At 42.9% G+C, this 27,110-nt stretch overlaps 1 long non-coding RNA gene and 1 pseudogene across 1 annotated transcript; one reads left to right on the plus strand and one right to left on the minus strand.

Annotated features, from left to right (window-relative positions):
- Nucleotides 1–14,168: 14,168 nt before the first annotated feature.
- On the plus strand, nt 14,169–17,172 carry LOC126985874 (uncharacterized). Its single transcript, XR_007739104.1, has 2 exons — nt 14,169–15,975; nt 16,073–17,172. It is a non-coding gene; the product is annotated as an uncharacterized LOC126985874 (long non-coding RNA).
- LOC126985869 (uncharacterized) overlaps nt 15,968–27,110 on the minus strand; it is a 39,843-nt pseudogene continuing 28,700 nt past the window's right edge.

Here is a 27,110-nt window from a genome sequence, read left to right on the forward strand (position 1 = left end):
CGATTGTCGCCAGAACACTTTTATTTGACATTTTTATAAGAAGAAACATTACTAGCTGGTTTGTTTATATACGTATAAGAAAACAATACCACTAACATTATAAACTGGTTGGTTAATGCTTTATACAACTGGAAAATAATAACAGCAACACTACAAGCTGATACTTCACACAACTGTAACAAGACCATGATCAACTTATTGGTTACTACATACAGCTAGAAAATTATATAACAAAAATTTTACAAGCTGGTTGGTTAATATAATTCACACTGCTAGAAAAGAACACACAACACACGACAACGACAACAACAACTGCATTCATACTTGGCAGAACACACGTAATATTTCCACACCTGAGTTGGCTGGTCGTGTAATTGGAAAAAAAAAGAAGAACATCTGCAACTCTTTGGAGAAGACGCATGACGTTTCAGTAATTCAAAACTCAGATCTTTGCTACCACACTAAGGGCCATATTTTTAAACATTTCGTCGCTCAAGTCCACATATTTGACAAGGCTTTCTTAGGAGTCTGGGGTATTTCCTGTAGTAGTTTTATGACCCTGGTGGTAGTTTGATCCTTCTTCTGTACCATGAACCCACACAAACACTCATTAGAAACTCTCATTCACTTCAGCTCTTCGATGAAACAAAATATACGACAACAACAACAGCAACAAAAGCTCTCATTTAGTTCACTTCTTTGATAACCTGAAATTACAGTCAACAACATCAACAGTAATAAATGATACAACAACAGCAACAACAGCTCCCTTCACCACAACACATCCACATTACCCCTTATTATTTTCACGTGGGATGGTCACTCTCCGCCAACCCCGCTGTGTGTGTGTGTGCCCATGTCAAGGCCTTCACATGGTGTTTTAAGTGTTGTATTAGTTTTCAGTACAGTAGACCCGACGTTTAGCGTGTTTTTTTTTCCTTCTCTTTTTTTTCCCTTTCCTTTTTTCCTCAAATGTTCCCTTGAGGTAATTCCTTCGCACACAAATAAATAAAAATCCAGTCCCTAATCGATAAATCTTGTAGAATGTAGAATCTTTCCTTCCTTTCTTTTCATTATTTTCCTCATGTGCAAAAAATGAAAGGCCTATCACGCGTTAAATAAAGGGTCTACTGTACTGGGAATATGGCCAAGATGAATTTTCTATGACGATTTTCAGGGTGGATTCAGGCAGCCGGCTGTGTTGGGTCTTAATAGCCTAGTTGTGGCACGCACCCGATTCCACCCTCAAATAGTAAACACATACCTGATTTTTAGATGCTATATCCATTTTTCTTAACAATACTGTGGCTGGCTTGTCCTCTCTGATCCATTTTTCAAGGCATGGTTGGTTAGTTGTTGATTTTTAAATAAAATTTTTAGGTCTATTATGACAAAACCTAACTCTGGAATTACAACACTTCTAGATTTTTTTATATTTTTTTTACAACAATATGTAACATGTTGACTTAACTGTGAAAATCGAACACTTACAAGTTTTATTATTTAATTTTTTAAGCCTCAGTTTGTAACATGTTGACTTGACTCTGAAAATCCAACACTTCTTGATTTTTTATATCAATTTTTACGAATCTATTTATAACTTGTCTACTTAGTGTAAAAATTCAACACCATCCCCAAAAATGGTAAAAAAAACCCAAACCAGCCACAGAACTTTATATGTCTGATACTACAACTTCACAAATACTGATACAACTTAATAAACACTGGTATAATGTATAAAGAATCTGGCGAGAGTTACGTTACTGTTGATCAAAACTAATATGATGGTTAAGAACTTAATCATTTGTCTGTATTAAGTCATAGAGCTGCCTCCACCTCTGCCGCTGCCGCTGTTTCTCCGAGACGTACGAGTCGCCCCTTTTCTAAATGTACGCCGTCGTTTCGTCATAATGTTATTAAGTCATGAAATGTGTAAATTATAAGTATACATACATACAAGTAAAGCTATCATGATATTCTTGTACATTAGTGCGTTTTATTCACTGTGGAGGTGGACCCAAGACAATTTTTTTTGGATAATGCTTTTTGGAATGGCTGTTTTGATTGCCTGAAGAGAGAAAGAAAACAAAAAAAGGAAAGGAATGAAGACAAAACAAGAAAGAATGGAAGAAAAGAAGGAAAGGAAAAGAGAAAAAGAAAGAGGTATGGAAGAAGGAAAGGAAAGGAGAGAGAACAAGTAAGAAGGAAAGGAAAGGAGAGATAAGACAAGCAAAAAGGATGGAAGAAAAGAAGGAAAAGAAAACAAGAAAGAAGTAGGAAAGGAAAGGAGAGAGGAAACAAAGATGGAAGAAAGATGGAAAGAAGGGGATATGGAGAGAAGGGAAATATTGAGGAAGATGGAAGAGAGAGAGAGAGAGAGAGAGAGAGAGAGAGAGATTTAAGGTGGGTATGATGGTATTCCTGTATAATACCCACACAAGGACCATAAGGAAACTGAGGGAAGGGAACCGTTGTAACCCGAAAATCACATCGCCCTGTGTCCCAAGATAATGAGTTTTTACCCACCACAGACTGAAGGGTTAACGCGACAGATGAGCCCCGAGGTCATGCGCATCTATAGTGTATGCCCCTAATTTTATCTGACCGAAGAGGCGATAGACCTCAAGCTTTTGCAATTATTAGGAAATTAAAAAGGTTAGGAAAGGAGATACAACAAAGGATTGAAAAGGAAAAAGATTGAAGAAAGGAAGGAATGGAACAAAGAAAACGAGAGAAGGAAGAAGGAAAGGAGAGAAAAAGAAATTTGGAAGAAAATTAAAGGAAAGGTAAGGTAAGGGAAGATGGTTCATCAAGGAAAACATTAGATGTGTACTATATAAATAGGACCCAAATCATATCTGCTCTGCTCCCTTGAAAAAATTTAGATTCCCCAGATAGATGGGCTTGTTGGGGGGGAGAGGGGCTTGTTGGGGGGAGAGGAACATTATCTTTTTTTACCTCAACACATCACTTTTAGACTTGTTATAATAATCATCTTTCCTACTTTTCTTCCTCAATCAATGTAATGCCAGAAATCTCAATCTTATATGCATTAACTTAGCTCATGTGTTCATAGAATGTGTTAATCAATTCCTTGGTATCAGATTGGATTAATTTATATTAACCCAGCATCCCTTCCTTCCAAGTTTGTTCCAGTTTTCATGAGGGAATATATATGCAAGATTACATCAATATTTTAATTCTCTATTCATTTCTTCCTTTTCATTCCTTTTCTCATTAATATTTGCTTCCTTCTGTCTTTCCTGCCCTCTTTTCCTCTATTGTTTCCATCCCTTGTTTCCTTCCCTCCCAAATTTGCAAAGATGGGAAGGAAGGAAATAATGAAAGAAAAGGAAGGAAAGAGAAGGAAGCTAAGAATCAATGAATGAAGGAGAAAAGGAATGGAAAGTAAACACTGAGAGAAAAAACATTAATTGATGGAGAAAAGGAAAAGAAAACAAAGAAAGAAGTATGGAAGAAGGAAAGGAGAGAATACCAGTAAGAAGGAAAGGAGAGGTAAGACAAGCAAAAAGGATAGAAGTGTAGCGTTCTCTCCCTATTGTCTTATTGTGTTTATGGGTGTCGCTACATCCCTTTTTGACGAACACTATGGTTGTGGTGTATGTGGTTGCGTGGTAGTAGTCTACATTCCCGAGCGCTGGTCCCGGATGGTAAGGCCTCAGGACAAGAACACTTTTTTCCGAAGTTTGTGACCAGAAGGGAGTTACTTGTGATTATGTAAGGCGGGAGGATTTCAGTGTGAACCACTGAAAGACAGCATTAAGAAACTGGATGGTGACTGATAATGTACTAGGGGGGGGGGGGGGGGGATGTGTAAGGGTTCAGTAATCTCAAATGAGCAGGAAAACAGGCTCCAAATGATAACACAGTAAGGTTGTATATAAATGTATTTAGTTTCATTTTTCAAAGGTTAGCAGAGTACTAAAAAGGACTGACAGGCTGTATGCCTCTAATCTAACTAGCTACCGGCACAAGGGAGATTTGGGGAATACTCATAATGCTTAACTCTGGTTGCTGGAGGAGGCGGCAGGAGCTGGCGTGAGCGTCGGGCTCGGCAGGGCACGTCCACGATGGGAATGGGCGGTCATGTGATGGACAGACGGGCGTCGGTTGGTGTGCAGAGGCGGGCGCTGCTTGGTGTGCAGAGGGAGCAGCTCGGGGCAGTGTTTTGGGGGCCCGACCTCTTCCCGCCTCATGTTGGTTTATGGTGGTTCTCGGGGGGCTGAGTGGAAAGATGGACACCTCTCTCTCACTCAACTCCAACTCGCTGCCATTCTTGCTTCCTGCTGCTCGTCTCCTGGCTAGCCCGCCTCACACAGCTGGCCGTGGGTGGTGTGTGGGTCGGGGGCCGAGTGGAGAGATGGACACCTCTCTCACCAGCCCGCTTCTCTGTGGTTTCTCGCTGCCGCTCCTTGCTGTCGTGGTGTTCGTCTCCACACGTCTCCCAAGCTTGTGGTGCTTTTCCTCACTGGCCCGTGGGTCTCCTTGCCCTCGCCTTCTCGCCTTTGCTCCTCGCTAAGCTCCTCCCCCTTCTTCACGTGACTCCCTCTCGGCATTACAATCAAACCCTACCTACCTAACTACTATGCATTTCAGCGGCAGACAAACGGTGTTTTTTGCAGATATCTCCTAAACTAATCGTTGGATGAGTATGATATTTCAGCACACTACCTTGAACATCCGTTCGTAATTTTTGGTTAACATACCACATTGCTATATGTGTTATGTGAGGAGTTTACTGAGTGATATTACGCCTAATCCAGTCATCATATCAAAGGTGTTACACAGAATCGGACGAGTGTGGGGTACTCGTCTAACCCCTCCACCACCACCACCACCACCACCCTGAAGAACCCCCAGACCACTCCTTCTCTACCCCAGTATCACATGACCCTCTTCCCCCTACTCACACCATCAGCCTTCCACCTGTGATTTTTTCCCTATTGTAATTACATACGTATAGGTATAATAGTTACATACGTCAGTATGTACATACATATCATACATTAATAATATTATCTAATACAATTGCTGGTATATGTGGACATGAAAACCAGACTGGGTCAAACGACCGTTAAAGCAATAGCTAATTCCGCTGTTAATCTCTCTCTCTCTCTCTCTGACTTTTACGCATTATACACATATGTATAGATTAAGAAAAATATATGCAGTTTATAATTTTTTGATAACATGAATATACAACAAACAAATCAACAAAATAATATTATATATAAACTGGACCACTTTTTATGATCAATAGGCAGACAGTACGCAATAAGAGTATCAACTTTTCCTAACAGTAGAAGGTCCAAGTCACAGGTAATTCCAGCACATCATGTTCACGTGGTTGACCATAACGACTGCAAACATGGCTCTCCTATATACTACACGTAAACGTGCTGTTGTATAGTAATTATCAACGTGAACCACTTCTTGCCTTCATGAAATTGTACCATACTCTTAGGAAATAATCATATCTATACATACACACTTACAGAACATTATAATGCATAAATACAGTAGTGGGAGAAGTAGGGAGGGGCACAGGAGTGAGGGAGGCGAAGCAAGGAAGAGGAGAGGAGGGATAAAGAGGCGGGGGGACTTCCGAGACGGGGGAGACGTAGTAGTGGTTAGGAATGGTTTGGGTGGGTGTGTGGGGGGGGGCACACTTTCATTCGAATGCGTGAACATGACTCGTCGGCTTTGTGTTATTTTTCACGAGTAAACTCCTCACATAACATATATAGCAATGTGGTATGTTAACCAAAAATTACGAACGGATGTTCAAGGTAGTGTGTTGAAATATCATACTCATCCAACGATTCGTTTAGGAGATATCTGCAAAAAACACCGTTTGTCCACCGCTGAAATGCATAGTAACTAGTTATTGGTTTCTTGGGGGGTTCGAGGCTTTGAGATGAGGGATTTCAGTAACTCTCGTTCATATATTCGCTCATTCGCTCGCCGTGTTATCTTCTCATAACCTTTTACGCACTTACATTCCTTAGCCACCCATTCACTCCCTCACTCATTCACTCTTTCACTCATTCACGCTCCCACTCGCTCACACTTACTCACTCTGTTACTCACTGACTTACATTCTCTCGTTCATTCACGCACTCGCTTACACTTACTGTTACTCACTGACTTGCATACCCTCTCGCTCACTCACATTCGGACCGTTACAGAAGAAAAGAAGGAAAAAAGAGATATAGCAAGAAAGAAGGAAGAAGGAAAGGAAAGGAGAGAGGAAACAAGAAAGAAGGAAGGAAAGAGGTAAGGAAAAGAGAGAGAAAAGAAAGAAGAATGGACGAGAAGAAGGAAAAAAGAGATTAAAGAAGAAAGATGAATGGACGAAAGAATGGAAAAGAGAGAAGACAAGAGCAAAGGAAGAAGGGAGAGAAGAAGCAAGAAAGAAGAAAGGAAAGGAGAGAAACCAAAGAAGGATGGAAGAGAAGAAGGGAAAAAGAGATTAAAGAAGAAAGAAGAATGGATGAAAGAATGGAAAATAGAGAAGACATGAGACAAGGAAAAAGGAGGGAGATAAAAAGAAAGAGACGGAAGAAGAAAAGTAAAGGAAAGGTAAGGAAACTATTCTCGTGGGGTCCTAATGATAGGGGCTCACAGCGTTTCTCCACAATTACCCTTATTTTGTCGCTCAGACCTAATTGCCCCTCCATTTAGTGTCATAGCATGTTATTTCTGTTCCTTTAAGGAGTGTCAGGGGGTGAAGGAGGCATCTTGTGTTGTTTAATGGTATAATATCTGTTATTATATTGTAGGGTATATTATGGTGTCTGTCTAACGCTTCCCCTGCTTCTCTACCATTTATCGTCGGTAAGGATTTTTTCCCTTGTAATGCCAGAATTTAATTAAGAATGGGAAAATGTAAATTAGGGAGGAATAAGTAGTTTTAAGTATTATATTTACTTAATACTTAAAACTACTTATTCCTCCCTAATTTACATTTTCCCATTCTTGATTAAATTCTGGCATTACACCCCTACAGCAAAGTACAATTATAATAAACGAAGGTAGACATATTGTGCATGTAGTGGATAAATTTTAGTACTCCCGTAGAAGACAAAGTTAATATATTCCTTCTTCCACCAAGTAAAGACAAATAAATAATGTAGTAGGTAGCCTAATAGTAGAACACAACTCATAATGGATAACTAACTCACTATAACCAAAGAGTATTTAAAAGTTTTTCGGGTGAATGAAAGGAAAAGGTTTGTATTTAGTAGAGTCACATTCTCTCTCTACTAAAATGCCCAAATAAATTTCAGGAAGCCATAAAAAATGCATAATGCTACAGCAGCCATATGAGGAAAATCTAAATGATATCATAGGAGAGATTTATACAGCAAAGAAATCAGTGAGAATAAAAAGAATTGCTGTGTGAAATCTGTTATAAAAGAGAAGTTAAAACAGCAATACCCACCGTGAAAACACCCTATTGTCTATCCGTTTTTTTTTTTTTCTCTCCCTTTCCTTCCCCATCCTTCATCTTTCCTCCCCTCCCCCTTTCTCTTCTCCCATTTTCTCTCTTCCTCTTCTTCGTTATCCTTTCTTTCTTTCTCCTTACTTCCATACTTTCCTTCCCCTTTCTTATAGTGGCTGAAATCACGTTACAAAGGCTCTGCTTCGAACCATCAACTGAACCTCTGAACCGAGACCTTATGCGCGGATCGAGGTGTTCAGAGTCAGGCGGGTGTGTGGTTTGTCTTACTTTTTTCGCATTTATTCCTTTAATATAGCGTTGTGTGTGTCGTGTGTCGCAGTGAGTGTGTCGCGGAAGGCGTGTGGCGTGTGTTCTGACCGCCGGGAACATGACAGCAAAGGATAAAAGTGAGAAATTAACATGTATCTTATGGCAACCACTCACTCCCTTGATAGGTTATGTTTGTCTGCCATGCCATTGTGTTCTGTCTCGGTTTTGCGGTGATTGCAATGGCCACTGTTTTAGCGTCGAGAGGTTATATTATATCCCTCAAGTCTTGGTGCGAGTGGGTTAGTTATGCATGGCGAAGATATTGCCTTAAAATACGATTGGGGCCCCGCTGCCATTTAATTTTAGAGATTCGTGAAGATTCGGACAGTCGATTTTTCCATGATTCTTATTCGTTTTGTATGAGTTCAAACAATGCATGAGTAGGAACATTTATGAAGAGGTTAATTTGTTTGATATAAAATTATATGGACATATTGTGCGTGTGAGAGAAAGAGGAAGCCAGTTATCCTTAATTCTGGAGATATTTATTTAACTTTTCTATAATTTTTTCGACAAATATTAAGATTATATTTTTTGTGCTTAAATATATCTCAGAATTGATAATTTCTTGTTGATAAACCATTCTAATTTACGTTATATTAACAGCAACCACTCACTATTATTTTGGTTTAGTTTATTGATTTTTATACCAAGTTTCCATTGGATTTTACGTTTTTATTCGTTAAGGATGTAGATTTCTGTATTTGGTTTATGTATTCCTATTTTTCCTTCCTTTTAACTCACAAACCCGAGTTTAGGCTATTCTATCTTGCTTCTTTCCCTCCATTTAATTAACAAAACTCAGGCTATTTTTTTTCTTTTTTCCTTCCATTTAACTAACAAAACCTTGGCTATTTCTTCTTTCCTTCCACTTAACTAACAAAACCCAGGCTATTTCTTTTCTTTTTTCCTTCCATTTAACTAACAAAACCTTGGCTATTTCTTCTTTCCTTCCACTTAACTAACAAAACCCAGGCTATTTCTTCTATCTTTCTTCTTTTCTTCCATTTAACTAACAAGACAAAACCCAGGCTATTTCTTTTCTTTTTTCCTTCCACTTAACTAACAAAACCCAGGCTATTTCTTCTATCTTTCTTCTTTTCTTCCATTTAACTAACAAGACAAAACCCAGGCTATTTCTTCTATATTTTTTCCTTCCATTTAACTAACAAAACCCAGGCTATTTCTTTTCTTTTTTTCCTTCCTTTTAACTAACAAAACCTAGGCTACTTTCTTTTTTCTTTCCCATTATTTAACAAAGTTTAACCTGAGTTAGGCTATGTCTTTTGTCCCTTTCTTTTTCCATTTATCTTTCACACACACACACACACACACACACACACACACACACACACATAAAAAAAAGGCTAGGCTATTTTTTTTGCATTCCCTTCTGTTTCCTTTTCCCTTTAACTAACAAACCCCAAACTTGGGCTTGGCAATGTCTTGTATTATTTTTATCTTCCTATTAAACTAGCAAATCCTTAACTAGTGCTAGGCTGTTTCATGTATTCATTTATTTCTTCGCTATTGTTAACTAGGACTAAGCTATTTTTTGTCTGCCTTTCTTTTTTCTTACCATATAACAAAAAAAGTATACTTGGCTATTTCTTGTATCCATTTATTTTCTCTTTTTAACCAACTCACTCAACATGGACTAGACTATTTCTTATATTTCATTATCTTCTCTTCATATCTCTTCATGTCTCTTGTATTATATTAGTTTATTTATGTATGTATCTATCTATCTATTATTTCACTTATATTTCCAGTTGCCTCTCCTACCACTATTAGTTCTACCACCGCCACCACCACCTGACAACGTGAGGTAAGTACCGGACTGTGATTATGCTTTCTCTTTTAGCTCAGGTGTTCTCAGGTACTCAATAGATTAGAATAGTATACAGGTTAAAGTGATAAGCGGGTGATATTTACGCTGTTTCTTTAGGTTAGTTGTTAGGTGAGGGTAAAAATAGATAATGAATAGCTGAAGGTAATAAGTTGGGGTAATAGTAAGCAGGTCACCAGGGCAATCAACAGGTATTATAGACAGGTGAAGGTAATAAGTAAGGTAGGATAACAAGCAGGTCAGAGTAATCAACATTTAATAAACCCTTAATAGATTGGTCAAGATAATAACAGGTCAAGGTTATTAATATATCAGGATTGAGAAACATGTATTAATTAAGGCAGTAACAAATAGGTAAAATAAACTTGCCAGTGTAATAAGCAAGGTATAAGCAGGTCATGTGTCTTCTGGTAGTCAACATCACTATCATTTTAATAATCCCTTTGAACCCTTTGACTGTTAGGTAGCCAGCCATGTCAATTGTCAACCATTTCTTTAACCATTGTTCTGCCGGTGTAAAGCACTAATATTTATGGGTGTCGTGTAGATATTATGTGTGGAATGCCCCCTGCTGTCTCCACGTCCAAAACAACCTGACCTCGTTCAAACATTGTGACGCTAAACAGAGCAGGTATTGCGGGTTACGATTCATACATATCTACATGATGCTTATATACATTACTGCCTTATAAGCAATATGTTTTCTATTATGTGATATAGATGTTTTTTGATGTGGCAAGTAAACATTCATATTACACGTGATGAAGAGAATATGGGAGCAATAGATTAGTACAATTTTTACACAAACACTCCCCCCATGGCTGCTGTGTTATTGCCTCCGTGGGTGCTGTAACTTCCTTCATGGCTACTGTTAATTGCTGCCTTCATGATTGTTGTGTTATTACCCCCATGGCTGTTGTTTTATTGTCTCTATGGCTATTGTGTTATTACCCCCATGGCTGTTGTATTAATGCCTGCGTGACTACTGTGTTATTGCTCTCATCGATGGTATATAGTATTATTTCGCTGCGTGCTGTGTTAGTGTTCGTGAGAGCACATAAAAGCGTCTCGATGACAAAAGTACCAGTGACTTGTATTACCTCGATGTTTTATAAAGGTTTAGCGGACAGGAAAGTGTCTTGGAAAACATACTGATGCGTCGATATCGGCTTCGGCCATCAATTTACTATCACATACCTACAAATTATTTACGAGAATATGCAATCACACACACACACACACACACACACACACACACACACACACACACACACACACACACGTATAGATGTAGAATCCTGTATTAATTTCGTTCCTGACATTCCTTTTCCATGTGTAACGAAGACGGGAATAAAAGATTCAATGACGAAATTCCACGAGTGAGTGATGAGACGCGCGCCGGTAATGCTGGAATACCTGGAACCCAAGCGTGTGAGGCGGAGCTCTGCTTGTGTCACTGCTGCTGGCGGAGTACTGGGAGGTGCCACACGAGTTTATGGGTCAGTTTTACAGTCCAATACAGCAAGTTTGTAAGCTCCCCAACCAAACACAAAACACGACGAAAATTCATTGTATAGTGTTTGGTGGTGATATAAAAAGAAGGAAATTTTAGGAAATCGCACAGGAAATCTGTTTAGTATTTGGCAATGAGTAGAAGAAACGGATTATTGTAGAGAATATAGTTTGGATTGGGAGCTTACAATGACTCTGTGTTGGACTATCGAACTGGCCCTTTATTGCCTTTCTTTTGTTTGTGTGTGTGTGTGTGTGGGGGGGGGGGGGGGGAGGGGCAGGACAAGTCATTGAAGCCAGAAAATGATATTGTTTGTTCCGGATATGTCTGGTGGCCGAAAGGTGTTTTTGTCACCGCTGTGCCTGAAATACTGCGTGCATGTGTCACGTGAAGTGTATGTTTCTTGTTACTGAAACATTATTAAATGAATTATGGCTCGGGGATTCTTTAACAGAGCCGTCAAGGCAGAAATGCTTACTGTTGTTATGCTTCAGCGAGAGCTTGTGTGCGCCGTGAAGGGACTGGGGTTGCTGGATGGGTGGCGGGGGCTTGTGTTTTGTTACTCGCATGTATAAACACTACAAAATGGATATTGTCGGCAATATTTACGATAATGTCTACTGATACTGTTGTAAATATATACGACAATTTTAATGCTGTGCTGCTTCATAGTTGCATTGATTATTAAATGAGTACATTGTTTTAGGTCTGATGGTGCAGTAACGAGTTGTTAAACGTTACCAATATATGATCCCAATACAGTGAGAATGTTTCTCCAGCCAGCCACACACACACACACACACACACACACACACACACACACACACACACACACACACACACACACACACACTTCTTCATTTTCAAACATCACGGAATGAGATAAATAGAGTGAAGGTGATTGCAAATTCAAATGTTCATTAAAAAGATTCGTGTGAGAAGGTTGTCGGTAGGGAAGGAAACAAACCCAAATATATGTACACTCTTTTTTACTTACTATTTTATTTTAGGCGAACAAGCGTAAGTTGAGAGGATTGTATATACAAAAATGTTCTTGACCTTATTTATATCTCTATTGTAAGAGCGGAACGAGCTGAGCATGAGAACCAGACTTACATGCGCAGCTATAAATGAAAACAGTGTATTAAGTTATTTATTTTATCTTAGGTAGGGGAGGGAGAGCTTCAGAATTAGACACGAGCTTCTGTGTATGTAAGAGCTCTTAGGGATTATTATTATTATTATTATTATTATTATTATTATTATTATTATTATTATTATTATTATTATTATTATTATTATTATTATTATTATTATTATCTTCATAGTCATTATTTTTTTCTTATTTCTTATTTCTAGGAACAGGTATATTTGAAAACCAGGTCTTATGTAATTATTTCTTTATCAGTTTATTACTTTATTTATTACCTTCATCTTGGATAGCTGAGATCATAATTACACTTCTTTCATCTTCTTCTTCTTCTTCTTCTTCTTCTTCTTCTTCTTCTTCAAATTGCTGTTGCTGTTGTTTCCTTATCATTTTTTGTTGTTATTCAATTTTCTTTTTGCTTCTTGTTATTATTATCTATTATTATTATTATTATTATTATTATTATTATTATTATTATTATTATTACATCATCATCATCATCATCATCATCACTACTGTTCATACCATCTAATCAAGTTTGAGGAGCAGGTAGACAGACAGACAGACAGACAGACATCCACACCACCAGGAACCAAACACAGAAAAACACACTCTTTAAATGTAGAAATATGTATTTGTAAAAAAAACTTAGACTTACATAACGGAATCCTGCAATCACAGCACAAACGCAAGACAAGAATCACAGTGTTGTCAACCATAAACCCAAGGAACGGGAGGCCAGCACGGGAGGGTTGGGGGGTGGGGGGGGGAATGAAGGAAGGGAGGAAGGAAGGAAGGAAGAGCACCAAGGAAGGAAAAAAAAAATGGGAGTGTGAGAACTGTGTGGGAAAGGAAGGAGGGAAGGAAGGAAGGATAAGGGAGAGAAGGAAGGAAGGAAGGATTGAAAGTTTTGGAGAGTGAGGAAGGAAGAAGGATTTTAAATAGAGAAATAATTAAGAGAAAGAGTAAGGAAGGAGAGGAGAGAGAAGGAATGAAGGGAGGAGGAAGGAGGGAGGAAAGGAAGGAAGGAAGGATGGATGTATGGATGGATGGAAGGGAGGGGTGGGCAGATGGAAGGAAGGAAGAAGAGAAGGAAAGAGGGATGGAAGGAAGGAAGGAAGGTAGGAAAGAGGGAAGGAAGGAAGGAAGGAAGGAAGGAAGATAGGAAGGTAGGAAAGAGGGAAGGAAGGAAGAAAAGGAGGGAGGAGGAGGGACGGGAGGAAGGAAGGATGGAAGGAAGGAAGGAAGGATGGAAGGAAGGAAGGAAGGAAGGAAGTTAGGAAAGGGTAGGTAAGGAAGGGAGGAAAGAGTAATAATGGGAGTGTGTGAACAAAAGGATCGAAGGAAGGAAGGAAGGAAGGAAGGAATTAAGGAAGGAAAACCATAAACCCAAGGAACGGGAGGCCAGCACGAGGGGGGAGGGGAAGGCAGGAAGGAAGGAAGGAAGGAAGGAAGGAATAAACGAAGGAAGAAAAATGGAAAAGGAAGGAAAGAAGATGGGAACGAGGTAAACACTGGAAGAAAAGAAGGAAGGAAGGAAATATAGAAAAGCAAATAATATATAAATGAAGGAGAAAAGGAATGGAAGGAAGAAAGGAGATACAAATGGGATACGGAGAGAATGAAAATATTAACTGAGGAAGAAATGAAGGAAAGAAGAGATAAAAAACAAGAAAGAGAAGGATGGAAAGCAGATCAGATAATAGAAGGAGAGAGAGAATTAATGAAGAAATAAAGAAAGGGAGAAAAGAAAGACCAAAGGAAGGATATAAAAGGAGGAGAGGATAGAGAAAAGGCAGTTAGTCAGAAAGGGGGAGGAGGAGGAGGAGGAGGAGGAAGAAGAAATTATGGAAGAAGAGAGAGAGAGAGAGAGAGAGAGAGAGAGAGAGAGAGAGAGAGAGAGAGAGAGAGAGAGAGAGAGATAGAGAGAGAGAGAGAGAGAGAGAGAGAGTGAGAGAGAGAGAGAGAGAGAGAGAGAGAGAGAGAGAGAGAGAGAGAGAGAAATTGTCCATATCACAAGCTCTCCCTTCCTGGGCCATTCCTTTGAGATCAGTTCCAACAATATCAGTCAGTCAGACCCCGTTCCCTACATACGAGCTTGCTATGAACCACTTTCACGGGTTAATGGCTACACCCAACACATTAATTTATTCTCTCCGTAATAGTATGACGCAAATAGGCCAAGAAAATAAGGAACCCGAAGTGAAGGATGTGGAATTCAACGAAGGCGAAAAACAGACTGCATGCTGCCGGTGTCGAAGCCATTCCCTTGAGATCAGTTCCAACGCTATCAGTCAGTCAGTCAGACACCGATCCCTACAGCGGCTACGTCCAGTCATATTTAAGTTTGTCTCAGTAATGGTATGGCGGAAACAGGTCAGGAAACAGGGAAATCGAGGTGAGGAATGTGAAACTGAACGAAGGCAAGGAGAGAGATGAGAAGCTGCGGCTTATGAGTTACTAATGAGCGAGCTATTTTAGTCATGGAGGGCTTGGAACACATGTGAGATTTGAACGAAGGCAAGAAGAGTTTAGAACAGGGGTTCTTAACCGGGAGTACCCCTTGGGGGTATGAGAACCAAATACTGGGGGTATCGGACTCAATATCTGAATATTTTGATAAATTATATATTAAATAGGACTGGTGATGATGATTTCGGCAGTCAAGCGAAGGGGGTACTGAGCAATCCAATGGGGGTCTGGGATCACCTAAAGGTTAAGAGCCCCTGGTTTAGAAGCTGGCGTTGTTGGAGTTAGTGCTGAGCGAAGTGACATTGTTGAGTAAGGGAGAGCTTGGAACACGACCATGTGGAATTGAACGAAGAAGAGTTTAGAAGCTTCCGTTGTTCATGAGTTAGTATTGGGTGGAGGGGTCTTGTGATATGTAACTTAACGAAGGCGAGAAAGGAGTATAGAAGCTGCCGTTTATGAGTTAGTACTGAGTGACATATTTCAGTCAGGGAGAACTTGGAACACGACCATGTGGAGTAGAGGGGTCTTGGGATATGTAATTTAACGAAGGCGAGAAAGGAGTATAGAAGCTGTCGTTTATGAGTTAGTACTGAGTGACATATTTCAGTCAGGGAGAACTTGGAACACGACCATGTGGAATTCAACGAAGGCGAGAAGAAAGTTGAGAAGCTGACTTTGTTTATGAATTAGTACTGAGTGAGGTTTAGTAAGGGAGAGCTAGGAACACGGCTATGTGGAATTCAACGAAGGAAACAAGAGTATAGAAGCTGCCGTTGTTTGAGTTTAGTAATGAGTGAAGTGACATTGTTTAGTCAGGGAGAGCATGGAAAGGGACACAAGTGATTTAACTTAGGCGAGAAGAGAGAGTATAGAAGCTGCCGTTTGTGTGTTAGACATGAATGATGATTAGTAAGAGGGAGCTTGGAACTCGACTATGTGGAATTGAGCGAAGGCGAGAAAGGAGTTAAGAAGCTGGCGTTGTTTGAGTTGTATTGAGTGAGATTAGTTTTGGGGAGTCTGAAACACGGCTTTAGGGAAATAACGAAGGCGAGAATGGAGTTAAGAAGCTGGCGTTGTTTGAGTTGTATTGAGTGAGATTAGTTTTTGGGAGTCTGAAACACGGCTTTAGGGAAATAACGGAGGCGAGAATGGAGTTAAGAAGCTGGCGTTGTTTGAGTTGTATTGAGTGAGGTTTAGTTTTGGGGAGTCTGAAACACGGCTTTAGGGAAATAACGGAGGCGAGAATGGAGTTAAGAAGCTGGCGTTGTTTGAGTTGTAATGAGTGAGGTTTAGTTTTGGGGAGTCTGGAACACGGCTTTAGGGAAATAACGGAGGCGAGAAAGGAGATAAGAAGCTGCAAATGTTTGGGTAATGAGTAAGGGTTAGTAAAGGGGCTATTACACTGGGCAAATTTTCCGTGGATCTTCAGTCAAACCACGATTTCCGCTAGCGTGGTTCTCATTTGTTTGTTGTTATTGCTGCTGATGAAGATGGTGAGTAATACCGTCGACCTTCAATGAAATCTACCGTAGCTTTGGAAGATCGTGGACACGTCAGAAAACCACGCAAATATGAAAACCACGCCAGAGGAAATCGTGGTTTGACTGAAGATCCACGGAAAATTTGCCCAGTGTAATAGCCCCTTAAGGGAGAGCTTGGAACACGGCTATACATGGAAATCAACGAAGACGGGAAAAAGTTTTATAAGTTGCCGTTGAGTTAGTATTGAGTGAGGCTTGGTCAGGGTGAGGTTGGAACACTGGCACGTGGAATTCAACGAGGACAAGAAGTTTAGAAGCTGGCGTTATTTGAGTTAGTACAGAGTGACATGTCTTAGTCAAAGAGAGCTTGAAAATTGAGAGAAGAGAGAAGCTTCCGTTGTTAGTAGCTGCTGTTGAGCTAGTAAGGAGTGGCATTGGGTAGTCTGGAGAGCTTGGATGTGGATTTTAACGGAGGCAAGAAGAGAGAGTTTAAAAGCTGGCGTTGAGTTAGTACTGAGTGAAATCATTTAGTAAGGGAGAGCTTGGAACAGGGCGATGGAGTATAGAAGCTGGCGTTGTTTTGAGTTAGTACCAAGTGACATTATCGTAGTCAGGGAGAGCTTGGAACACGGCCGAGGAATGACGGTAAGGGAAGGGGAAACTGGCATATTATGATGTGTAGTAACGATATTAGTCTAGGCGGCTCTGAGGCTCATTAGGGCGAGGATGAGGAACGAGGGAGTGAGTGAGAGTCTGAGGGTGTTTGCAGACACTATACAGAGCTTGTTAGTCAGGCTTGTTTACATACAGGAGTGTGTGTGTGTATGTGTGTGTGTGTGTGTGTGTGTGTGTTTGGAGAGAGAGAGAGAGAGAGAGAGAGAGAGAGAGAGAGAGAGAGAGAGAGAGAGAGAGTCAACAACCTCGACGCTCGTAACAGTTCTTCACTTTTTTAATTTTTTTCCTCATTCCTCTAATTTTCCTTTCTCATATTCTTCTTTGTCTTTGTTTCCTTGTTCTCTTTTTTGTTGTTTAGTTTTTTTAGTTTTCTTGTTTCTTTGGTTCAGTCTCGGTGTCTTTGTGTCGTTCGTTCCGCCCTCCTGAGTGTCGCACGTCGCCGAGGTTGCTGCGTGAGTCGCGTATTTGATTGGCTGTTTGGTCGGTGGTCCTGTTGATTGGCTGGGCCGAGGCGACCCTCGCGTTGATTGGCTGCTGCGGGCGGCCCTCCTTCTGCCTGGCCGCGGCTCCTGTGATGCTGCTGTGTGTTTGTTGGTTGCCGATGTGTTTCGAGCGTGTGCTTATGGGGGGTGGGGAGTGATGCGTGTGTGTGTGTATGTGTGTGTGTGTGTGTGTGTGTGTGTGTGTGTGTGTGTGTGTAGGGGATGGGTGCGCTATACGCCGTGCGTGGGTGTCAGCAAGCGGTGTTTGAAGGGTGCTGTCCCGGGGGGCGCCGTCCCCGGGGCGGAAAGCGGTGAAGCACTGAGGGGAAGGTCCGCCGCGCCCCGCCGCCGCCGCGGTGATCAAGGCAAGGTCAGTCCTTGGAGCAGCGCGGCGCGTGAGTCAGCGGCCGGCGGCTGGCGGCGGGGCGGGGCGGCGGTGATGAGTCACGAGAAGCGAGTCACTAGCCTACCTTGGCACCTTGGCACCTGCACCTGTACACCGGCCTGACACCTGCACCTGTACACAGCCACACCTGTACACCGGCACTGTACACCGGCCCGCCACGCCTGCACCTGTACACACCGAACTTGTGGCCCGCACGGGCAGGGCTCAGTACCCGCCCCGCCTGTACGCAGGCACGTTGCGGGCCGCACCTGTACACTGCCCGCCACGCCCGTGCAGGGCGGCGGGCCGTTGAGCACTAGAGTGTTGCCACGGCGACGGCCACGCCGGCACGCAGGCGGGAGGGCGCGCTGCGACGGGACGACACGCCGGCGCGACGCGGCGAGGCGCGGTGCGGGGAGCCGCATCGGGGAGAGGCGCAGCCCGCGAACCTGGAGGAGCCCAGCACGCGGGGGGAGGCGACCCCCGCCGCCATCTTGGCCTGCACGCCCATCTTCGGGGAGGCAGAGGCGCGCAGCGCAGAGCGGGGCCGCCGCGGCGTTTCCGGCGTGATTTGTAGCGGCAAGTACTCTGGCGCGGCGGCCGGCGGTGGCAGCAGCGCCTGGGGCTGGTGGCGTGTGAGGCGCGGAGTGCTGCGGCCGCTCGGCCTGGCCCAGCGGTCGTCGCCACGCCGCGCGGGCGGCACACAGCACACGGGCACCAGCCGGCAGGTCCGCGCCGCGCCGTTGCGGCAGGATGCCAACGTGGCGGCCAGCTTGGGCGCCGCGCCACCGCTCACCATGGTGTGGGTCCCCGCCGGGCCGCCGCCCCGTCCCTCGCTGCCGCCGCTGCCGCTGCTCGCCGCCTTCATGATGGAGGGCAGTCGCAGGGCCGCCGCCAGCCAGTCTCGGTCGTTTCGCTTGGCCTTGCCCGGCGGCTCCAGCGCCGTGCTCACGTAGAACTTGGCCTCCTGCCGCGTGCGCGACAGCGTGGGCGTGCCTTGCGGCGTGCGGTCTCGCACCTCGCCCAGCGGCGGCTTCACGTTGCTGGCGAACTCCCCGCCCAGGTTGCCTGGCGGCCAGTACCGCGCTACCACCACTGTGCGCCCATCCGACCCTCGCGCCACGCCGATGCCCACCGCCCGCGTCGACTCCCACACCAACTGCGAGAATGGACCTGCGGGGGAAGGGGGGGTGAGCGCAGAAACACACACACACACACACACACACACACACACACACACACACACACACACACACACACACACACACACACACACACACACACACACACACCTGACGGTGGACCTACACACTGAGTTATCTGACAACCGACCAACGCTTACTAAACATGAATACAGCAAGACCAACGCTTGCATGCACTATATTCATAATAACACGTGGGCGGCTGTGTCGTGTACATAGCAAGAGATGTTATGAGCGGTGACCACACCATTCCTAAGGCCAATCCAAGAACACACAGCTGTGGCTTGACACCTGCACATGATGACGCGTTGCATTGCAGGCAGAGAAAAAGCTTAAACGGTACAGAGTGCAGCCACGTGAGAAACGTGAAATATTTAAAGAAGATCTGGTAGTGCCCCGCCAACCCTGCCACAACGAGGGGCGGGGAGACGTCATTAGTCTGTGCAAATAAGTGACGGGACAGAAAAAAAAATGGATCTAAAAGAAGACACATGAGAAGCAAAATTTAGGAAAAATATTATAAGAATCTCCTTAAAAGATCTTACAACGAACTTACATCTGCTACAGCGAGGGACGAGGAAGCGTCATTAGGCTGTGCAAATAAGTGACAAACCAGGAAAAACGGATGTAGAATGGGACACATGAGAAGTTAAAAAAATCATATGAAAATGTCATAAGAAACTACAAGAAAGAAGAAACGATAGAGGAAATTCAACTCTACACCAGTTTAGCCAAAGAACGCTTGATTTCCTTAACCAATTTAAAGATGTAGTATACTAAATAGGTTTTAAGTCTGCCAGCCAGTGTTCGGGTCTTGGGATCAGACGGCCATTACAGTAGGGAAGGAGGGAGAGACAAAATGATAAATACAACAAAAGAAGAGGAAGGAAGGGAAGGCAGTGGCTGAACGGATAGCGAGACGGCCCCGCGTTCAGGAGGACGTGAATTCAATCCCCGACCGGTGCCACCAAGCTGGGATTTTTCAGCCGCCGCCGAGTGGCTTAAAGCTATCCACATGCTGTCCAGAAGACCACCTATCAACCCGGACTCTAGATTCTAGGATTAAAGATGAGCTCCGGGAGGGCAGCATGAGCCAATGCAAGATGGCGCCACTATAAACACTCGCCTGCGCCAGAACGGGCTGGGCCGACCATCAGGCCCCACCGGGAAGAAGCCTTGGACCGACCATCAGGATCCACCGGGAAGAAGCCTACCGGCGCAATAGGCCAAGACGTAAAAAAAAAAAAAAAAAAAAAAAAAACACATTAAGGACGATTAGAAGGCCTGTTAATGTTTGGACTGGCAGGAAGAATAATGAGCGGGCTTTTTTTTGTTATTTTTTGTGTTTACCCTTGAGCTCCTTCCTTTACTGCAAAAAATCACGAATCTGTTCCGTAACTTGAGCCTCGTATCGTTTTTATTTATAGTACGTACTCTCCAAATTTTCACGAAGTAGTTAATTTTAGAAGATGAAGACTTGTGATGACGTCCAGTGACACACACACACACACACACACACACACACGCACACGCACACGCACGCACGCACGCACGCACGCACACACACACACACACACACACACACACACACACACACACACACACACACCTGCCTGGCTGAGGTCAGCTTGCTCCGGCACGTCGTATTTGAAGTTGCGTCCCGTCTCGTACCACGCCCCCACCACCGCCGTGCCTGGGGGGATGAAGGGGGGAGCGAACACAGTGAATAATGAGTACCATTAAGGAAGGACGGAAAAAGTAAGAAATCAAGGAAAGATGGAAGACAGGTAGGAAAGATATAAAAATAATGAAAAGGAAGGAAAGAAGGAAAAGGAATGGATACAGAATTTTTTTTATTTTATTATTATAGTATCATCTTCGTCGCCTCCTGCTGACGTACGTTTGTGTACAGGACTTTTACAGGAACACACGTGACCCGATCACCATTGTCATAGTTTCAGTCTTGAGAGCCGTTTAAGGCCAATGTAAATATAAAATGCAATTTAAGCAATTAAAAAAAAGTTCTTTGGAAAATGAAAACTAGTGCTTCATCAATAATTTTGTAATGATGTCTTCCTGAAAAAGATCTTGCTTGTGTCTCCTCATTGTCGGTGTTCATTGTTAAGTAACCCTGGCACGACATTACTAGGCGCCGGCTGGCCATCACTCAGGGATCGTGCTCGTCACAAACAGGCCTCTGCTGCGCAGGCCAAGTCAGTTGTGTCCGTTTAATCGTATTAATGACTGCAATATTTAAAGCATCAAAATACTTTTTCTAGTAAGATTATAATCTGTCAGCACGCAGAAAACACTTGTGCCCGCCCCGCACGATGACTCACAGCTTGAAAAACCGAAAATGTTTATTTATGCTGTGTTTGTTGTTTCATCTTTCCCTTAGACAAGACCGAAAGTGTTTATTACGTGCCGCTGTTATTATTCTGAATCATTATTATTCATTCGATTCCTGACTGGGTTAGTTCAGCGAAGCTTAGTTGAATATAACCTAATGCGGCATAACTACAGCCTGACTTACAAATGCAAACCTTTAACCTGGCGTCACCTAACTACTATAATAGGTAACTTGCCCAAATTTAACTAAAAGTAACCTGGGGTAACTTATCAAAACCCAGACTAATAAGATCTATCCTAACAAAACCCAGCCTAACAAAACATAAGCTAATCTGGCACATCTAACTTAACATACCCTGACCAAACTTAACCTAACACACATTACACCCCGGAGTACCCCTCTCACTCCCCACCAGCCTACCCGCCTAAAAACCCTCACTAAGAACAGGGCACTGGTTAACGATCACGAGTCGGGCACGTGATGAGGCTGCGGGGAAAAACAATATTACCTGAAAGTATGTCCTTGGTGGTGGAGGTGAGGATGTTCTCTCCGCGGCCGTGTTCGCTGCTGTACTCCAGGATGCCGAAGTGCGCCAGGCGGTTGGCCCAAGACTGTGCGTCCAGGCAGAGCTGTGGGGAAGAGGGGAGAGGTCAGCAAGGGAAGCCAGAAAGTAAGTGAGGGACGGGATGGGGAAGACAAGGGGATGGGGAAGGAAGGGGAAGGAAAGGTATAGGAAGGGGAAGGAGTTAAGGAAAGGATGGAAGGGGATGGAGTTAAGGAAAGGATGGGAGGGAAGCCAAGGGAAGGGATAGAGTAAAGGAAAGGGTAGGGTTAGGGAAGGGAGGGAGTCAAGTGTAGGGAACGGGAAAAGAAGGAAAGGGAGAAGAGGAAAGGGTAGGGAAGGGAAGGGAGGGAGTCAAGAGGAGGGGAAGAGAGGAAAAGCAAGGCAAAGCAATGGAAATGAATGGAAGGGAAGGAAAGGCAAGGGGAGAGAAGGGAAGGGAAGGGAAGGGAAGGAAAGGCAAGGTAGGGAAGGGAAGGGAAAGAAGAGTAGGGGAGAAGGAAAAGAGGGAAGGAAAGGAAGAGAATACAGAGAGGAACAGAAAGAGGAACAAAAAGACGAGAAAAGAAGGGAGGAGAAGAAGTAGGGTAAAGAAGGAAAGAAGAGGAAGAGAAGGAGGAGAAAGAGAAATGAAGGAAAAAAAGAAGGACGGAATAAAAGAGAGAGAAAGGAAGAAAGAAAAATGAAGGCATAGAGGAAGGAAATAATGAATGAAAAGGAAGAAATTAAAAATAAAGAAGGAAAAACGAATAATAGGAATAGATGTAAAAAAAATATTAGTAGTATCATCATCATCATCATCGATATAATAATAATAATAATAATAATAATAATAATAATAATAATAATAATTTATATCTTACTTAATAAAATTATATGACACATTTTCCTTTGCTTAGACTCTGTGCCTCCTCCTCCTCCTCCTCCTCCTCCTCCTCCTCCTTTTTCTCATTTTTCTCCTTCTCCTCCTTTCTTCCTCCTCCTCATCCTCCTCCTCCTTCTCCTCGTCCTCCTTACGGTGGATGGCTAAGACATAAAGATGAAGTAGGAGATAAGAGAGAGTGAGAGAGAGAGAGAGAGACACGCCCTCACTTGGAAAGGATGAGGAGGTGGACAGGTTGGAAATGAAGAGGAGGAGGAGGAGAAACACAAAGGAACACAAAAGGAAGAACAAACAACAGCAGACCTGTTGGTCCTTACGAGGCTGTTTGTGACAAGCTACACTAACTATCTAATCAAAGGTGGAAGATGAAGGATAGCAAAGGCGAATGCTCCTCCCCACCCCACCCATCCATCCAGCGAAAGTTGGCAGGAAATGAAAAAGAAACATGCAGCGTCTAAAAACTGCATGGAAATTATTTTGAAAAGAGGAAAGAACTAAAGTACTATCTAACGAAGTGGTACCGGAGAGAGAGAGAGAGAGAGTAATGAAGTCCTTACCAGGGAGACACACTCACTTTTCTCTTCACACAATGGAGGAGGAGGAGGAGGAGGAGGAAAGAGGGAGAGGAACAGAAAGAGGAGATGAATAGGGGCAAAATGACGAGAAAAAAAGGGAGGAGAAGGAGAAGTAGGGTGAAGGAAAGCAGAGGAAGAGGAGGAGGAGGAGAAAGGGAAAGGAAGGTTGGATGAAAGAATTGAGAAGAAAGGAAAAACGGAGGAAAGAGTGGAGGAAAAGAAGGAAAAAGAGGGAGAGAGAGGGAGACTAAGAAAGATAAAGAGAATGGTGGAAAAGGCGGAGAAATGAGAGGAATAGGAGGGAAAATATGGAAGAAAATGAGGAACGGGAAAAAGCGGGGAGAGAAGGAAGAAAGAAAGAGAAAAAGAGACATACGTAAAGGAAAAAAAGAGAGTAAGACAGAGAAAAAGAGATAGTAAGAGAGAAAGAAAAAGAGAGAAAGAGTAAGAGAAAGTAAGAAATTAAAGAAAGTAAAAAAATGAGTGAGAAAGAAAGCGACAGAGAAAGTAATGGAGAGAGAGAGAGAGAGAGACGTAGTTAAGTCACTCAGGTGTTCACTGGCTATAAAGTGAAGAGTAAGAGGAGGAGGAGGAGGAAGAGGAAGAGGAGGAGGAGGAGGAGGAGGAGGAGGAGTAAAAGCAAAGAGGCGGAAGAGAGGTGAAGGAGATGAAAGGGGTTGAAGAGAGAGAGAGAGTTAAAAAGGAGAAAGAGAAGGGGGAGACACGCCTGGTAGCACTAACTCCTAATTTTTAAGTCCCCTATTAGTCTTCATCAACAAAAGTGTTCCTAATTTGTCTTTTTGGACCGTTTTTTCAAGTTATGATTAGTTGGTTGTGTTGATTTTGTCCGTCACTTTACGACTGAGCATTTTTTTTTACAGTGAAGGAACAGCTCAAGGGTTAAAATGAATAAATAAATAAGCCCGCTGATCACATGCTCCTATAAAGAAAGTAGAAAGTAAAGATAAGTTTGTAATATATCGATTTAACTCTAAAAAACAATAACAGTTCTAAGTAACCACGTCCAACCTTCCTTTCTCTTTCTCCTCCTCCTTCTCTTCCTCTTCTTTCCTTCTCCACTCGACGTCTCCTTTTCCTCCCTTCTTTTCTCGTCTTTTTGCTCCTACTCCTCTCCTCTTTCTGTTCCTCTCCCTCTTTCCTTCTTCCCTCTTTCTCCTCCCTTCTTTTCTCGTCTTTTTGCTCCTACTCCTCTCCTCTTTCTGTTCCTCTCCCTCTTTCCTTCTTCCCTCATACTCCTCTTTCTGTTCCTCTCCCTCTTTCCTTCTTCCCTCTTTCTCCTCCCTTCTTTTCTCGTCTTTTTGCTCCTACTCCTCTCCTCTTTCTGTTCCTCTCCCTCTTTCCTTCTCCCCTCCTCCTCCTCCTCCAACCCTCCAACCCACAGAACTCTTAACAAACACCAATACAACATTTAAAGAATCTAGCGTAGGTCGTAGCTAGGTAACACACTCACTTGTACTACATCGACTTAACTCTGTGAAAATCCAACACTTCTAACTCCGTCCCTAACATGGAATTAAAAAGCACTATAACCACAGAACTGTTGACTAATATTTATATAACGTTGGGAAAATCTAGTGTTTAAGAGTTGGTGCACACACGATTGAAACCTTTAAACTGAGGATAGATATGTTTATGGATAGGGATGAAAGCTCTTAAATAAATCTTCCTCAGGAGCTGCCTTGTGTAGACCATATGACCTCTTTTTAGGCTCCTTATATCGTTAGGTTAATCTGGCAGACAGGTAAACACTCACTAGTAACATTTCGATTTAGCTGTGAAAATCCAACATTTCTAACTAACTCCGTCCCAAAAATGAAATTGAAAAGCCAAACTAGCCACAGAACTTGACAAATTCTAACACCACGCTCAAAAAATATCTGGCGTAATAGGTAACAGCCAGGTAACACTAGGTAATACATACACCTTAAAGAACACCCTCAGTAACACCAGGCAACAATAGGGGCCGCTTTCAGTCACTTCGTTTGTTTTGATCGTTACCAATGGCGGAGATCGACGCTATAGTTTTCCACGTGAAACTAGCCTATGGGGTAGTGGCGGCTGCAGAGGAGCGGCCCTTGGTAACAGACAGACAACACACTAACCTGTTCGGAGAGGACCAGCGGCGGGGCGGAGTGGAGTGCCCGGAGTCTGTTGTGTTCACTGACGCACTCCAAGACGAACTGGCTGCGTGCCCACTCCACCTCGCCCGTGCCCCGCTCCTGCACCTGTGCCCCACGCCCCGACCACACCTGCAAGGACGGACAGGTGTAGGTAGAGGGGAGGTGTGGGGGGTGAGGTTGAATAGGAGGGCGTGGGAGAGGATGTGTGTAGGGTGTTTGGCGGTGTGTTAATGGGATGGGTAATGGAATGGTGTATGGGAGGGTGTAGGAGAGGGTGTATGTGTTGGGGGAGGAAGTGGGATGTGTATGGGAAGTGTAGGGAATCTGGTAGGGGTATGAAGGGTCTGTTTTGGTGCGTGGGATGGTTAAGAAATGGTATATGGAAGGATGGAGGACATGGTGTTTGTGTAGGGGTTAAAGTGTGTGTGTTAGATTAATATGGTAGGCGTGGTCAAGATGATAGGGGTGTATGGTGTATTGACGGTAGATGGGATGGTTAGGGAATGGTTAAAGAATGATGTATGGGTGGGTTTAGGAGATGGTGTGTGTGTGTGTGTGTGTGTGTGTGTGTGTAGTGGGGGTAGTGTGGGTTACTTTTATATGGCATGTGTGGGGAAGATGGTAATAATGGTGTGGAATGGTTACGGGAATGGTGAAAGAATGATGTATGGGATAGTTAATGGAATGGTGTATGGGATGGTGTATAGAATAATGTATGAGCTAAATTAGGTCAGGCACTTTTTCGCATTCTTATTCTTTTTCATTTTTTTTAGCATTAAACGGTGACTTTTTTTATTTTTCGTTTTTTGTTCTTGGATTGTCTACTACTACTACTACTACTACTACTACTACATAAAAGATACCTCCACCAATGTTTATTTTCTCGACACATAATCATGGAGGGCTTCACAGCTTGGAGGTCATTAGCCCCAACTCTGTTCATTAATGCTACTACTACTACTACTACTACTACTACTACTACCACCACGCCACCACCACCACGCCACCACAACCACCACACCACCACCTCGCCACCACCACCACCACCACCACTTTTACAACTCTATTCATCCTAATCCAATGCAATTATACATTACAGAAAAAGACAGAAGTAATAGGTACAGGAAAAAGACAGGTATAAGACGTGTTTTCATGGTTGATTAATGGTGTATAGTGTGTTTAGGCATGTATTAATCTTATGTATGTGATAATTCAATGCAGTTATTCGATAGAGGAAAGTATGTATGCATGTATATGAGTTATGTATGATTTAAGGGAATACTGCTTAGCGGAAAAATGTATATGTATGCTTGTATGTATGAATGTATGAAAGAAATGAGAATGAGAAAAAGAGGAAAGGAAGAAATGTAAGAAATAAAGGAAGAAAGGAAGATGGAAAGGAGAGAAGGAAAGGAAGAAAAAATCAGGCGGGAAGGAGAGGAAGAAAAGGAAGAAGGAAGGAAGGAGAAACATAAATGAAATATAGAATAAGAAAAGTGTGTAGAGGAGAGAGAACATTCACCTGGTTGCGTCTATACAGGTAAAGAAAATAATTAATCGGAATGTACAGGTGTTGTTAGTGTTGCTATGGGCTG

This window comes from Eriocheir sinensis, chromosome 60 (assembly GCF_024679095.1).
Source record: "Eriocheir sinensis breed Jianghai 21 chromosome 60, ASM2467909v1, whole genome shotgun sequence".
In the NCBI taxonomy this organism is placed as follows: domain Eukaryota; kingdom Metazoa; phylum Arthropoda; class Malacostraca; order Decapoda; family Varunidae; genus Eriocheir; species Eriocheir sinensis.